The sequence below is a fragment of the Sciurus carolinensis genome, chromosome 13 (genome assembly GCF_902686445.1).
Source record: "Sciurus carolinensis chromosome 13, mSciCar1.2, whole genome shotgun sequence".
Lineage (NCBI taxonomy): Eukaryota > Metazoa > Chordata > Mammalia > Rodentia > Sciuridae > Sciurus > Sciurus carolinensis.
This window is the reverse complement of record NC_062225.1, coordinates 22,518,469-22,532,653: the sequence shown is the minus strand read 5'-3', so window position 1 is coordinate 22,532,653 and position 14,185 is coordinate 22,518,469.

Genomic DNA, 14,185 nt, shown 5'->3' with positions numbered 1-14,185 from the left:
TGTACCCACAAAAGGTCTCACATGTTGGAGTGATACAAAAAAAATAAATCTGTGAGAACTGAGATGGGGACATTTGGATGTGTGAGCCTAATAATTCTGCACCCCCAGATTCCCCTGAATTGTTAGTACAAGGGAAAATGGCCCCTTCCCTTTATCAGGGAAAGCATCTCCTCTTGCATGGAGACCCTGCAAAGACACTTGAGTATCTTGCAATATCTATCATCATCACCCCTGGTTGTCCACAGTCTGACAACAGTAATCTGTCTCGGACCAGCCTGGGAGCAGAAATACAGTTCCTGTCGCAGGAGGAATCTCAGGACCTGACTAAGGTTCTGGCAGAAGCCAAAGAGCACAGCTTGGACCAGACTTTGAAAATATTAAGACTGGGGAATGCAGAATATCAGAATGGATAGGGAGAATGCATGGATGAGGGGTACTCATCAGTGACTTGGGACAGAATGTTCTGAAAGGACAGATTCAGCCAGTTTACTGGAAAGTTATTTCAAGCCTTTAATTAGGGAAAGACTTTTTAAAAATTGATTTAGAGAACCCAAAAATGTAAAAGGTTTCTTTTATTTTTATATTTTATTTATAGACAGGGTCTCTCTAAGTTAGGGCCTCACTAAGTTGCTGAGGCTGACTTGAACTTGTGACCCTCCTGCCTCAGACTCCCAAGGTGCTGGGATTACAGGCCTGCGCCACCACGCCCAGTTGGCCATCTCCTTTGACTGCAATTCTGGTCCAGCTTGAATTTTTTCTTTGGACCACACTAAATATGAAACTCAAGCATTCCTGGCCTTGAGGAAGAAAGCTTTGTTATCTTGGCGATGGAGAGAATTCATCTATCTGCAAAGACTTCCTTCCTCAATGTATATGGCTTGGGTCTCAGGTGCCTTTAACACTTGAATAGCACATTGTGAAGTTCAGTACTATGTTCCCTTCTGAGATAGAAGGGGCTGTCTTCTGAGAAATGCATTAAAATTCTTCTAGGAAATTCGTGCATATGAATATGGCTCCTGTCAATCTGCCTGCAGGAGACTCCAGTGGGACAGCAGGAAAGAGGAAGTAGTGGAGCAAAGATCTGTCCCCATGTGATGGAATTACACAAACCCATTGTCAGGATTTATCTGTCATCTTTTGGAATTACTTCTCTGAATTTTATGGAAGAATATTTGAACTAATGGCAGCTTAGTTGTGATGTTCTAAAACATCTATTTTGAAGATGAGGGGTTTTATAACTCTACTGCACCAATATTATGGAAAAAAAAGATAAAGGTTTAATTGTATAACTAACAGAAAAAAAATTCCAAGTGACCATATCTAAAGAAATTGTCAAGTATCAAGAAATAAATCTCATATGAAATGAGTAGGAATTTGCCCTACCAGATATTAAGATGAATAACAAAATAATAAATAATATATATTATCATATATGACATTAGTTGAGATAATCTGGGACATAGGTTAAGACTGACTGAAAGATTGATGAAAAAGAATTGAAAGACCAAAGACAAATCAAAGCAAGTGTGAAATTTTGATATATGATAGAGATGGCCCTTCTAATTAGTTCAATAATGGATTAATTTTTCATTAATTGGTCATTGGGGAAAAATGTTGTCCCTACTTTATGCAGTAACTCAACCTAAACACCAGAGAGCTTGAATATGAGGTTAAAAAAAAAGAAATTATAAAAACTCCAAAGGAAAATAAAGAAATAGTTACACACGTTTTGGGTGGGGAAGTGCTTTCTAAGAATCATACCAAAACAGAAATTGTAAAAGAAAAAGATCATTATATTTTGGCAATGTATAAAATCTGTGTATCCAAAAATATTTCAAATGAAGTTAAAAGGCAAACAGTAAATATTTGCAACTTGTGAGAAAAGCGAATATTTGCTATTTATAACATATTCAATGATCATATAAATCAAAAGAAAAAAGGCAATGCCCACCAGAAAAATGAATGAAAGATACGAACATGCACTTCACAAAAGAAGAAATCTAAACTAATGCTGATGCTGAATAAATGGACAAACTCAATGAGAATCAGAAAAATGCAAATTTGAAAAAATGAGATACCATTGTATACCTACAAAATGGGGGAATATTTAACATTGATGATAATAACTAAGATAAAAGAAGATAAGGGAAAATGGATATCCAAATCCCCTGATGGTTTGAATATAATAGTTACAAAGTCTTTAAAGGACAATTTGGGAATAAATAACAAAGCTCTGGATAATATTTATATTTTTTGAACCCAATTCCATGTTCAGGGTCAATTTTCATTGCATTTATATTTGAAATAAGTGCAAGAATTTGACCTCAGTGATTTTATTGCCCATAGCAAAACAATTAGAAGCAGCCTAAATTTATCATAGGAAATGGATTAAATATATTAATGTGTTCATACATTAACATATAATATGTTAATTATGTATGTTAATGTGACAATATATTAAATGACAAATATTTTAATGTATTAATTTTATAATGTCAATATATTTTGATGTATTATTTCACAATGATAATACAAATGTAATATTTGTAATATAATTCTATTATAAACATATGCTAATAATACAATCCTATGTAACCATTAAAGTCAACCTTAAGAAGTATTATTTAGTGACTTGGAAAGACTGAAACATATTGTTAAATTAGAAATGAACTTACCAATATTTTTCTTCCTGTAAAACTATATATTCCAATATGATTTTTAAAAAGATTTTTAAAATATACACCAATATAAATATAATACAAAAATATAACAAGATACATGTTAATAGTGATTATCACTGGTATGTTAGATTCTCATTTAATTCATATCCTTTTGCATTTTGCTTTTTCCAAATTTCTTACAGGTAATATAATTAACTTCTATAATTTAGAAAAAAGACAATACATGCTAAAACAAACATTAAAACACTACTATAAAGTTGCACCCCAGAAATAGCTAAAATTTGAGGACTTGTGAGCTTCCCAGAACAAAAGTGCCAATAGGAAATAGAAAATGAAGTTATTATTCTTGCATTAATTACTATTATTAAGGAGACAATTGCAGTCTGTCAGTTGCTAAGTTCCTGTTATTACCTAAGTCTAAGTCTTTGGGGAGTCTGCTCCTCTGGCCTCTTTCATCAGCAAATCTTAGCGCATCACAAAAACATCCTCGTCCAAATTACCTGTATTGTGGCAAAACCATCGCTGACTTCCGGGTGTACAAACTGAGCCTGGGAGGGAAAAGGGGACATGCCCCATCTCAGTGGTAGAATTCCTCAACCTCAGAGCTGGACATCACCGTAGGTGGTGTCGTACCACCCAGTTCATGCAGAGCCCTGGTCCCTTGTCCTTGATAGACCACTGAGCTTGAACCTGGGGTCAAGGAGGGCACTTCTCCACACAGAGTGTTAAATTCTCTTGTTGGGCCTTTGTGCCCATCAGAAGGCCCCTCCTTATATCGAGGGAAAATCCACATCCCTGGAATTTTCAACCTTGACTTTGGCCAGAGAAAACAGATTTTCTCACATTTTTAAAAGCAGCTCTGGGATCTCCTAGGGTCACCAGGAGTTGCCATCCAGCAGAAGTAGGAACAATTACTCCTTGTATCTCTATTAGCTTTGTGACATGCTTTCTTCTTACTTTTTTAAATTTAATAGCTTTATTGTAGTGTAATTCACATATCACGATTTTTAGTAGTTTCTAGTTAATGATTTTTAATTAATTTAGTAAAGTGTATAATCATTACCACAATCTAATTTTAGAATATTCTCATTACCCAAATAGAAACCCCATACCTACTGCAGCCACTGTCCCATCTTCCCTCTTTTTCCCCATCTCCAAGTTTTCTGTTTCCTGCAGGGGTTCATAGCTAGGGTAAGTTTCTTGACCATCTTTGAGGCCAGCATTGTCCCCATACATTTTTTAAGAATAAACTGTTTATTCCATTGCTCACTCTTTCCTTGGGCCCAATTCTGAAGTTTTCAGGCTAACCCAGGTTTAGATGCTGCAGATGGCCAAAGTCCAACAGCTACCATGCCATCTTCTGCACATGATAGTCCAGTCTCCCCCTCACACTCTAATCATCTTTTCAATAAGGTGGCCCATGTGCTCCCGAATGATCATTTGGTGTAATTTAGTTCAGTTCAGGGATCATCAAAGCCTCAGGGAGCACAGGAGTCAGGATCACCTGTAAATACTGCTGATACGTTATTTTCAAACATGAAGTCCTGAGGCTGGGAGTGTAGCTCAGTGGTAGGGCACTTGTCTAGCATGTATGAGGTCCTGAGTTTGGTCCCTAGCACCACAGGGGAGGGAAAATTCCTGCTTCTTGTTTACCTCACTGTAACTGATGATGATGATGATGATGATGATGATGATTTGAGAATGCTGTCAGCTGTAGATCTCACTAAATGGAAGGAAGGGTGTTTGGGTGTCCTAGATCAAAGACCCTGGTGCACTGATTGGAACCCAGTGAAAGGCTTTCTAGTCCCTGTCCTGGGCACTTGGCTATACTGTGGAAACAGGGAGAATTCTATGAAGATGCAGCCTCTGGAGTGGGTCCTGAGATTGAGATGTGTGCTATGGCCACCACTCACCCTGTCCCAGTCTCTCAGGGAAAGAGGCTCATTTCCTGTTTGCTGAATGCATGAACTGAAGCAAGGAGCCTTGGAAGGAATGGCTACATCCTGAAGAATTATCTTCCTAATGCATCTCTAACCAGGAACAGAAGTCTTCAACTGTGAAAACACATCTGTAGCATGCAGCCCTGGACATGTGTTTTTAATTAATCCAGTCGGTTCCCCCCCACCCCTTAACGTTCATGTTAATGTCATCAAGTTAATCCCCAATCAGCTACCCAAGAAGTGCTCCAAGATGTTTAAGATCTCTTAGCGTCCTAACTTGTTGAAAGATTTTTATCAAAAAACTATCTGTACCCAACCTGTGTCTCAGAAAAGGCTTCCCCCAGGCATCTGAAATGGCCGTTACTGGGAGTGTGGGGAAAGTTTCCTAAAAGTAGAAATAAAACTCTGGAAAGGGTTTAAAATTCCCTGGAGCCTAGATCAAAACCTGGGTCTTCATCAGCTTCAAAACATCTTTCCCTCCTGTTTTCTTCTTCTTCTCCTTCTTCTTCTTCTTCTTCTTCTTCTTCTTCTTCTTCTTCTTCTTCTTCTTCTTCTTCTTCTTCTTCTTCTTCCTCCTCCTCCTCCTCCTCCTCTTCCTCCTCCTCCTCCTGGTCCTCCTCCTCCTCCTCCTCCTTCTGTTCATATCTTGGCTATTTGATGACATTTTCCAAAAAGTCTTGAAAACTAGGAGATGCTTAGATCCAAAACCCTCAGAAAAACGTGTAACACCAAACCTGAAAGCTGGTTTCCAAAATGACAGCCTGCAGACTAGGCCCCCCTCACCTTTCTGCCCTGTTCCTCCCCACCCAGAACCTCAGGGTGGGGAGCTTTTCTAAAGAGATAGGAAAAACACCTCACAGGCCTTAGGGTGAAACGTCACATTTAGATTTATCAAAAAGTCTCAGAAAAATAGAAATGAAGACAATTTTACTACTCCCTGTGGGGATCTTTAAACCATTAGAATCTTACTGCAAGATCTTGGCCAGTTGGGCCTCCTGAGTAGGTGTCCCTAGTCGCACATGTGTACACACACACACACACACACACACACACAGTGCACATGCATGGACTCCACCACACAGTTTTTCCTGTTGTAGCTTCTTCATCGTGAAGGTTTCTAAAAATGAAGCACACACCATAAAAGGGTTTGAGGAAGATGAGCAAGCCAGGCTGGCCACTGATAGGCAGAGGATGCACTGCATGTGGCTTTGCCTTCTAAGAGGGGTTGCCTCACAGGAAACCAACTATCTGCAGAGCTCAGTATTGGGAAATGATGAGGAGGAAGGGTGGGGACAGAAGAGAGGAGAGAAGGTGACCCCGCTGGAGGCAAGCAGTGGGAAGATCCCGCAGGCATCCTAGAAGCACCTGATTATAATTCATAGACCTGAGGCACTTGCTACCATCCCCACAGGACCCCCATTGCCCACCTAAAAAAAAAAAAATCAAGCTATGTGTGACATCCCAGTGTTGCCAATGTCAGGCTTGTAGCTGCTCTTTCCCAGATGAGTCTAAAGATGTACAGAAAGTCAGGAGGAAGGTTGAATTTTCACTGGGTTCCGTTGTCTTCTCTCGTGTTAACAGCAAGCCTTGACAACATTCTGGATTGCTTGTGAAGAATGTTTCTGTTAGTTCACTTAGAGCATTTCCTAAATTGTTGCATCAAGTCTCCCTTAATGGATAGACTTTTATTTTATTAGTCACAAGGGCAACGGTATCTACAACCCCAGCTGGATACAGGGGCTGATATGACACAGTACAACATCGTGTGTGCTCTGTGTGACGGTGGAGGCTCTATCACTTTCACGGCTCTCCCAACTGAATGAAGACAGCCACCACTGCAGATGAGCTTGTGGGGTTTGTGGTAATCTTGCTATCAGCCACTTGGGAACTACCTAAAGAACTGACAGCAATTGGTCTGCTTAAAATACTTTTTTATGATACCCCCTCGGAAATCATGAGTTTGGTAGCATTTATAACCTCAGAAACCCTGGCCCTCACTTCCTCATCCCTGGGCCCAACATCTGCCCACCAAGTTCAAGTTCATAGAAAGAAGGTATATGGGAGTGAGCTGAATGTTTTGGTTTCAGAACACTGTGCAGAATCCAAGGTGATAAGTCCAAACAGTGTTGTACAACATTTTGTCATGAGGCCACATAAAGGGATAGGACCATGAATATCTCTGTTGGTCCACACAAATCCCACAAATGTAGCAAATGCATCCAGAGTGAAGGAGACTCTGGAATTAAGGCATCTTCATCTACTCCTGTTGGCCGCTTATGGGGAAGGAATAGACAATGGAGGTTGTTTAAAACAATGGGATACACCTAAAGACTACCACCAAGAGAAATGAATGTTCAAGGGAGGATACTAAGGGTGTCTTCAGGCCAGTTAGAACAGGACACAACAAGTTGAACTCTTACAGAGCAAACAGATCCAATCCATGCTCTCCTAGAAATAAAACCAATAGACTGCACGTGTCAAGGAATTTGGTTGAAAGTAACAGGATGTAAAGAAGAAATAAGAACAATCAATGAATATGTTGAGAAAATTATTAGCTCTGTTAGTATATGAAGAAATGCAAATTCCTGTTGGCCACATAGAGTTCTGGTAGGAATATGGAAAGCATTTTTATTAGTTAAGTTTCAAGTGCCACATGACCTCCAAGGCTGCCAAATTGTCATTTGGGTCACTCTTAATTGCAAGCTACAGTTGTGATCAGGAAGCTCTAGTGTTGCCCTTGGTACCCAACCAGGCTATACAAGGCAGGGGCAGCCAGACTGAGGCTGGAGCCACCCACAGGCATGTCCGTCATAACCACCACAGACTACGAGAGGGCCTCTCACCCTGACCTTGACCTTCTAGTGGTTCCCCCGCCCCCGGCCTTGAAAAGGAAAATATCTAAGACAGTTACAGAAACAATTTTAGAATAGGTTAGTGATTGAGTAATATTAAAAACTTCTATTTCTTTGTTGAACTCAGATCTATAATAAAAACCCACGGCGGGTATAAGTGACTTCTCAGAATATATTGATCTCCTGGCTGTCTGCAGCTTCAGCTACTTCACTCTGACTTAACAGCAACTCACCAATACTACATTAGTTAAAAACTAGATACGGGTGTACTTCCAGATCACATTTAAGTGTGTTACAGAACAGTAAACTAATTCCTAAGGATATTGGGGCTCACACAATCGTGGTGCAAAACATGGGTGGAACCCCAGGTGGATGTGATCATTTGTCCTCTCCTGCTGGTTCATAGAACAAATACGACAAAACGCCAGCTAACAAAGCAGAGCCTCTTGTTTCATGAAAGTTCAAACTTCCTAGCCCCAGCCCACACTGCTGTATTCGACTGCTTGACATCTTTTCTTAGACATCTGTTCTTAAATTCAACCATATCCAAAAACCAACTAACTCCCTTCACTAAACTTGATCCTTTCACTATCTTTCCCATGTCAATAAGTGATATTTCCCCTGCAGTTGCTGAAGCCAAGAATATCTTCCTCTCGCACATCTTCAGCCAATCCTGCCATCCCTACCACCCCAGGTATCCAAACTTCAACCCTGGCTCTCCAGCTCCCCCTTACCACCTTGCCCCAAGTAACCATCTCCCGCTCAAGTCTCCTCCCTGGCTTCTCTGTACCTGTTACTGCACCTTGTGTTCTCAATGCCATGACCAGAGTGATTCTTTTTTTTTTTTTTTTAATATATATATATTTTTATTGTAAACAAATGGGGGAGAGTGATCCTTTTTAACTATAAATTAGGTCACATGATTCCTCTCACTTAGGTAAGAGGCACCTTTGTCATGCTGGCCCGCAGGGCCCTCCACCACCACCAAATTACTTCATGACAATTTCCCTAATTCCCTTTGTTTGAGCCACAGGCCCCTGGGCACATAGTTGACTAGTAGAGCTTTTACCTCGCATGTACAAGGCCCTGGGATCAATCCCAGTACTGTGAAAGAAAAGAGAATAGTCATCTCGCTGCACAGGCTTCTTAGCCACTTCCCACAGAGGGCAGTTGTGCTCTTGCCTCAGTCCCTTTGCACATGCTTTCTCTTGGCTTGGACCATGCCTCCCCACATTGTCTACACAGGTCACTCCCTCCTCTCCCTTGGTCTTTACTCAAGTGACATCTTCCTTACTACCTTTAAAAAATACCTTCTTACCCCCATATTCTCTCTCCCTGTTCCCCGCTATATTTTTCTCCATAGTGCTTTTCACCATCACATATGTTTTATCTGTTTATCATCTCTTTCTCCCCGAGAATGCAAACTCCATTGAGGGTAAGAATTTTTGTCTGAATTTTTCCCCCTCACTGAGCATCTAGAACACTGCCTGGAACATTCTAGGGACTCAACACTGATAAATGAATTAACGAACGATCTTTCATATTTTTTTCAATAGTAATACAATGATTTGTCATTTTTTTTATTGATAGGGTGTTTTCCAATAACAAGGTGGCAGAAAAATTTTGCTGTGAGAGTTAACATTAGTCCCAAAAGTTTTTATGCTTTTAACTTTTTTTGCAGAGGTGGGAGAGTACCAGGGATTGAACTCAGGGATGCTCAACCACTGAGCTGCATCCCCAGCCCTAATTTATATTTTATTTAGAGACAGGGTCTCACTGAGTTGCTTAGTGCCTTGCCATTGCTGAGGCTGGCTTTGAACTCACAATCCTCCTGTCTCAGCCTCCCAAATTGCTGGGATTCCAGGTGTGTGCCACCATGCCCTGGATACTTTTAACTCATAAACACCAAGTATCCCCAGTGAAAAGGCTATTTTGAGTCCTATGGAAGTGATTGCTATCATTTCATTTTAAGACATAAGCTCAAAAGTACTGTGTTTATTTTTCTGTAATTGAATCGCCCACAAATTGAAGGAAATATGACCCAATATCCTTCTGCTGCATCTACTACAGTGTTTTTTATTCTGCCCGATAATGCACAAAACCTGAGCTGCTGGGAGGAATTTCAGACATGGCTTGTGCTATTAAACCTATTCTAAATATTCTCCAAACCATATTCATTCTTCAGTTTTTTGCGGGTCCACCAAAGATTAAGATTAAGGTCCTGGAGATGTTTATGACTTTGAATATTTTGACAAATCCATTATGTAGCTTGGTGCATTGGAGCCTGTTTCCAGTCCCCTTCTCTCTTGCTGCCTTCTGCTTGAGAGGTTGTAGTGTAAATTCTAGATTTCCCAGCTGCTTACAGCCAGCAGTATCCACGGGGCACAGTCTAGCCCAGGAGATGCAGGAAGAAGTCTGCCAGTGTCCCCCATCCCCTGTCTTTGTGCCCTATTTGGAGTCAAAAGGATATCTACAGGCATCACAGACCTTCTAGCAACCACAAGATCTAAAGAAAAAATGTGAAGCATCGTGAACCAGAAATGCAGAAGGGACCTGGAACACTAATGGCAGCGTGGGTGGCTCCAGCAGCCTGCTCTGCCAACCTCCTGCTGCTCATTATGTGAGAAATTGAACATTCACTTATAAAATAGTTTTATAACTATTGAGAGGCTTTCTCTTGCTAGCCACTGAAAGCATTCCTAAATTTTACAAATATATACACAGAGCAGGTAAGCTAATCTTTCATTTCGGGTAATCGATTTGTCCCAGTTTGCCTGGACTTCCTTGGTTTTAGCGCTGAAAGTCCTGCCTCCCTGGAACTTCTCAGGTCCAGGCGAATGAAGAAGGTTGGTCACCCCATTATCTGCACAGCACATAGACTCCAAGGCAAACATCGGGTGTCAGTTGCCTTGAATGAGTATTCGTTCCTTTGGAAATTCAGCTGGTTGTTTTGAAGGTTTGCTTTTATTGTTCATAAGTCAAAGTATTATGGTAGGTGCTACAGTGTCACTTTGGAATGTGACTATGTATACATATATATATATGCTGGATGCCATGCCCTGGTGCCAGAAACTGATGCACATAGAGCTAAGCCTTAGGCATCTACTATACTTGACTCTTTAAAATTACTCCCAATAAAGTTGGCTATGGGGTTTTCTTATTTTCTACCTTTAGATAGAGCAATCAAGGATCTGAATTATACTAAGCCCAGAACCAAGTATAATAGCTCTAGGTAGATAATGCAGACTGTAAGATGAAGAATCAATATAATGGGCTTGATCCTCGGAGAAAGTTATGTTGTAGTGAAAAATGCTGAAAATACTGGCAGTGGTGTACTTAGCATATTTGATATACACAGGAGCCTTTAAAAAAATAATCCCCTCTCCTAGTCAGAATCAGTGGCAGAGCCTGTAATCCCAGAGACTGGGGAGGCTGAAACAGAAGGATTGCAAGTTTGAGTCCAGTCTCAGTAAATTTGCAAGGTCCTAAGCAACTTAGTGAGACCCTGTCTCGAAACAAAAAATAAAAAAGAGATGTAGCTCAGTGATAAAGCATTCCTGGATTAAATTCTCAGTACCAAAAACACACAGAAAGCCCTCTCCTATGTAGTATGTCTTTTTAGTAATAATCATGAAATGAAACAAATGATAATGACCAAATAAGATAATAAAAATTCTCTTAAATTGAGTCATTTATATAAGATCATATCCATTAAAAATTTATTTCAGATAAAATATTATCATACAAGGAAAAAGTATTAATGTATTTAATTATAATAGTATATTTTAAAAAGAAAACATATACCTACTTGTTGATTTAACACAGATTTGAGTTATAAAATAATAATAATTATTATAAATTAGTTTTCAGACTTAACTTTTACAAATTTGCCACTGCTTTTATCAAAAATTGTCTTGTTACATGATCATGTTCATTGGATTTTATGACCAGATTTATCAATCTGTCTTCATTCATAATTAGAAAAAAAAGAACACTTTAAAATTTTATTTTTATTTGTTCTTATTAGTTTCATATGACAGTAGAGTCTATTTTAACATATTTGTATAAACATGGAGTATATCTTATTCTAATTAGGACCTCACTTTTGTGGGTGTACGTGATGTTGAGAATCATAAAGAACACTTTTTATTGATCCTAATTTCAATTTTTTTGCTACCTGAAGCTCCAGATACACAAATACTTAGGAAAAGTCTAAAAGACAAGGGTGGATTTGGTTGAAATTGTAATTTTAGAAACAACAATGCTGTCGCTAAAATATCTTCTCCAGGAAATTCATCATAAATTTCAACTACATTTTATAAAAAAAAAAAAAAAAAATGAAGTTTTTCTTCTTCTGCAAAAATCACAGAAGAGCCAGTGATTAGTAGTTTCAAGTTCTTGATGACAACTGACGAAGGCATTCAAACCTTGCCCTTTTGAATTCTGGCAATGGTCACATGACCAAGTTGAAACTAATTCAGGTTCTGAGTCTTTATCCTGATGGTCACTGTACCATTATTGTTCATTGCAATTCTGCTTTATTTTTATTTTAGTTTTTAATTTATTAATTGTTGCTACTGTGGTGGTGCTGCTGATGCTGCTGACGAGGTAGGCAAGTGCTATACCCCCAGCACCTACTTGTTTTATTTAGGAAAAAGTCACAGAAGTGAAGACACAACACTCCTGAAGCAGATTCGAATGATCCTACGTGGTTATAAACATACTCTCCTGAACTCATGTTCCTAAAGCTCACTGTTTACCTAGGAGTTCTCAGTTAATTTCCATGTGGGATGCAGTGCTTATTAAAGGAAAGTAAAGAAACCTGCAGATTTGAAACTGATAAACTGTTAAAACTCAATAGTGACTGTAACATTGTTTAGAAGTTAGATTAATGTGGTTTTTTCCAGAGAAGAGTATTTTAGCACTGACATTTTTAGAAATGTTCATGTAAAGTGATAATAGAAAGCAAACTGACTTTTTTCAATTTATTATTGTTTTAAAATGATCTGTGGGCAATTTACCCTCTCATTGTCAATCCCCAGGAAAGGGCTGCTCCCACCACCTCATCCACTTGATGCTTTTTCCAGGTAAAAAGTCAATCACTTATGACAAATGAACATGTTTTCTCTGCTTTTCCAACATACGCATCCATTTTTTTTTTTTAATATTGTGTTGTTTAGAACTTCCAGAAGAGTGACAAGAGTCTATCAGAGAGTTCCTTGTTGTTTTCCTGGTTTGCATGGAATATCTCTATTGTTCATCATTAAAAACAATGTAGCCAGTTGATTTTATTTAAATGCATCACATCATATTAAGAAAGAACCTTTTCCCAGCTTACTAGAGGAGTCATCAAAACTAAACATTGACTTCCATCAGATTACCTTTGTCATCTGTTTATATCTATTTTTCTCTTTACCCAAATAATGTAATAAATTTTTATGCTTCATAATGATTCCATTCTTACATCACTTCAACAAGATCTACTTGGTCATGGAATTTCTTTTCAAAGTATTATGATTTAAGTTTACTAGTATTTTATATGTGATTTTTAAAAAAATCTGTGGCTATAGATACAGATAAGACTGATCTGAGGTTCTCTTCTCTCTCTCTTCAGTCTTTGTCAGGTTGGATCTCAAGGTAATACCAGCTTTGAGAAGTGCATTATTAATGTCCTACCTTTTCTTGTTCTAAGATGGATTATATAATATCACAAATTTTATGTGATAGTCTTCTGTATAGTTTCTGCAAGTAAAATAAACATTATAGTCATGGTACAAATGGTTTTTATTCCCTTTCAAATTGGTATTTATTACTTTTAGAAACTTGGGTTTTTATTGCTTAATATATATTTTTTCTATCTATAAAATTTGGGTATCTGAAGTTGCAGTGAAGTGCATCATAATTTTTCCAGCAAAAGTAAATAAAAATACATTTTTCATCCTTTTCTGACTTTATTTTCTCTTCTTCATTATCCTGTAAAATACTTAAAGCTATACCATATGCCTGGGATATATTTGCTTTATCATTCGAAAATCCAGCATTTGTTAGACTGTTTCTTATTTCAGGTTCCACACTCTCCTTCCTATTTTCTTTTTTTAATTTTTTTAAATTTTTACAGACTGAATTTGATTCATTGTACACAAATGGGGTACATCTTTTCATTTCTATGGTTGTACACAATGTAGATTCATACCATTCATGTACATAGGGTAATGATGTCTGTCTCATTCCACCATTTTTCACACCCTGCTCTCTCTCATTTCCCTCTATGTAAAGTTCCTCCATTCTTCTCTCACCCCCACCCCACCCCCATCATATATCATCATTCATTTATCAGGGAAAATATTCGGTCTTTGGTTTTTTGGGATTGACTTATTTCATTTAGTATGATATTCTCCATTTCCATCCATTTATCTGCAAATTCCATAATAGTATTCTTCTTTGTGGCTGAATAATATTCCATTGTGTGTATATATACTACAATTTCTCTATCAATTCATCTGTTGAAGGGCATCTAGGTTGGTTCCACAATCTAGCTATTGTGAATTGAGCTGCTATAAACATTGATGTGGCTGTGTTACTGTAGTATGTTTTACACCAAAAATACAAAGAACCCAATCAATAAATGGGCCAAGAAACTGGACAGACACTTTACAAAAGAAGATATACAAGTGATTAATAAATCTATTTTCTTTTTTGAAAACACATTTTC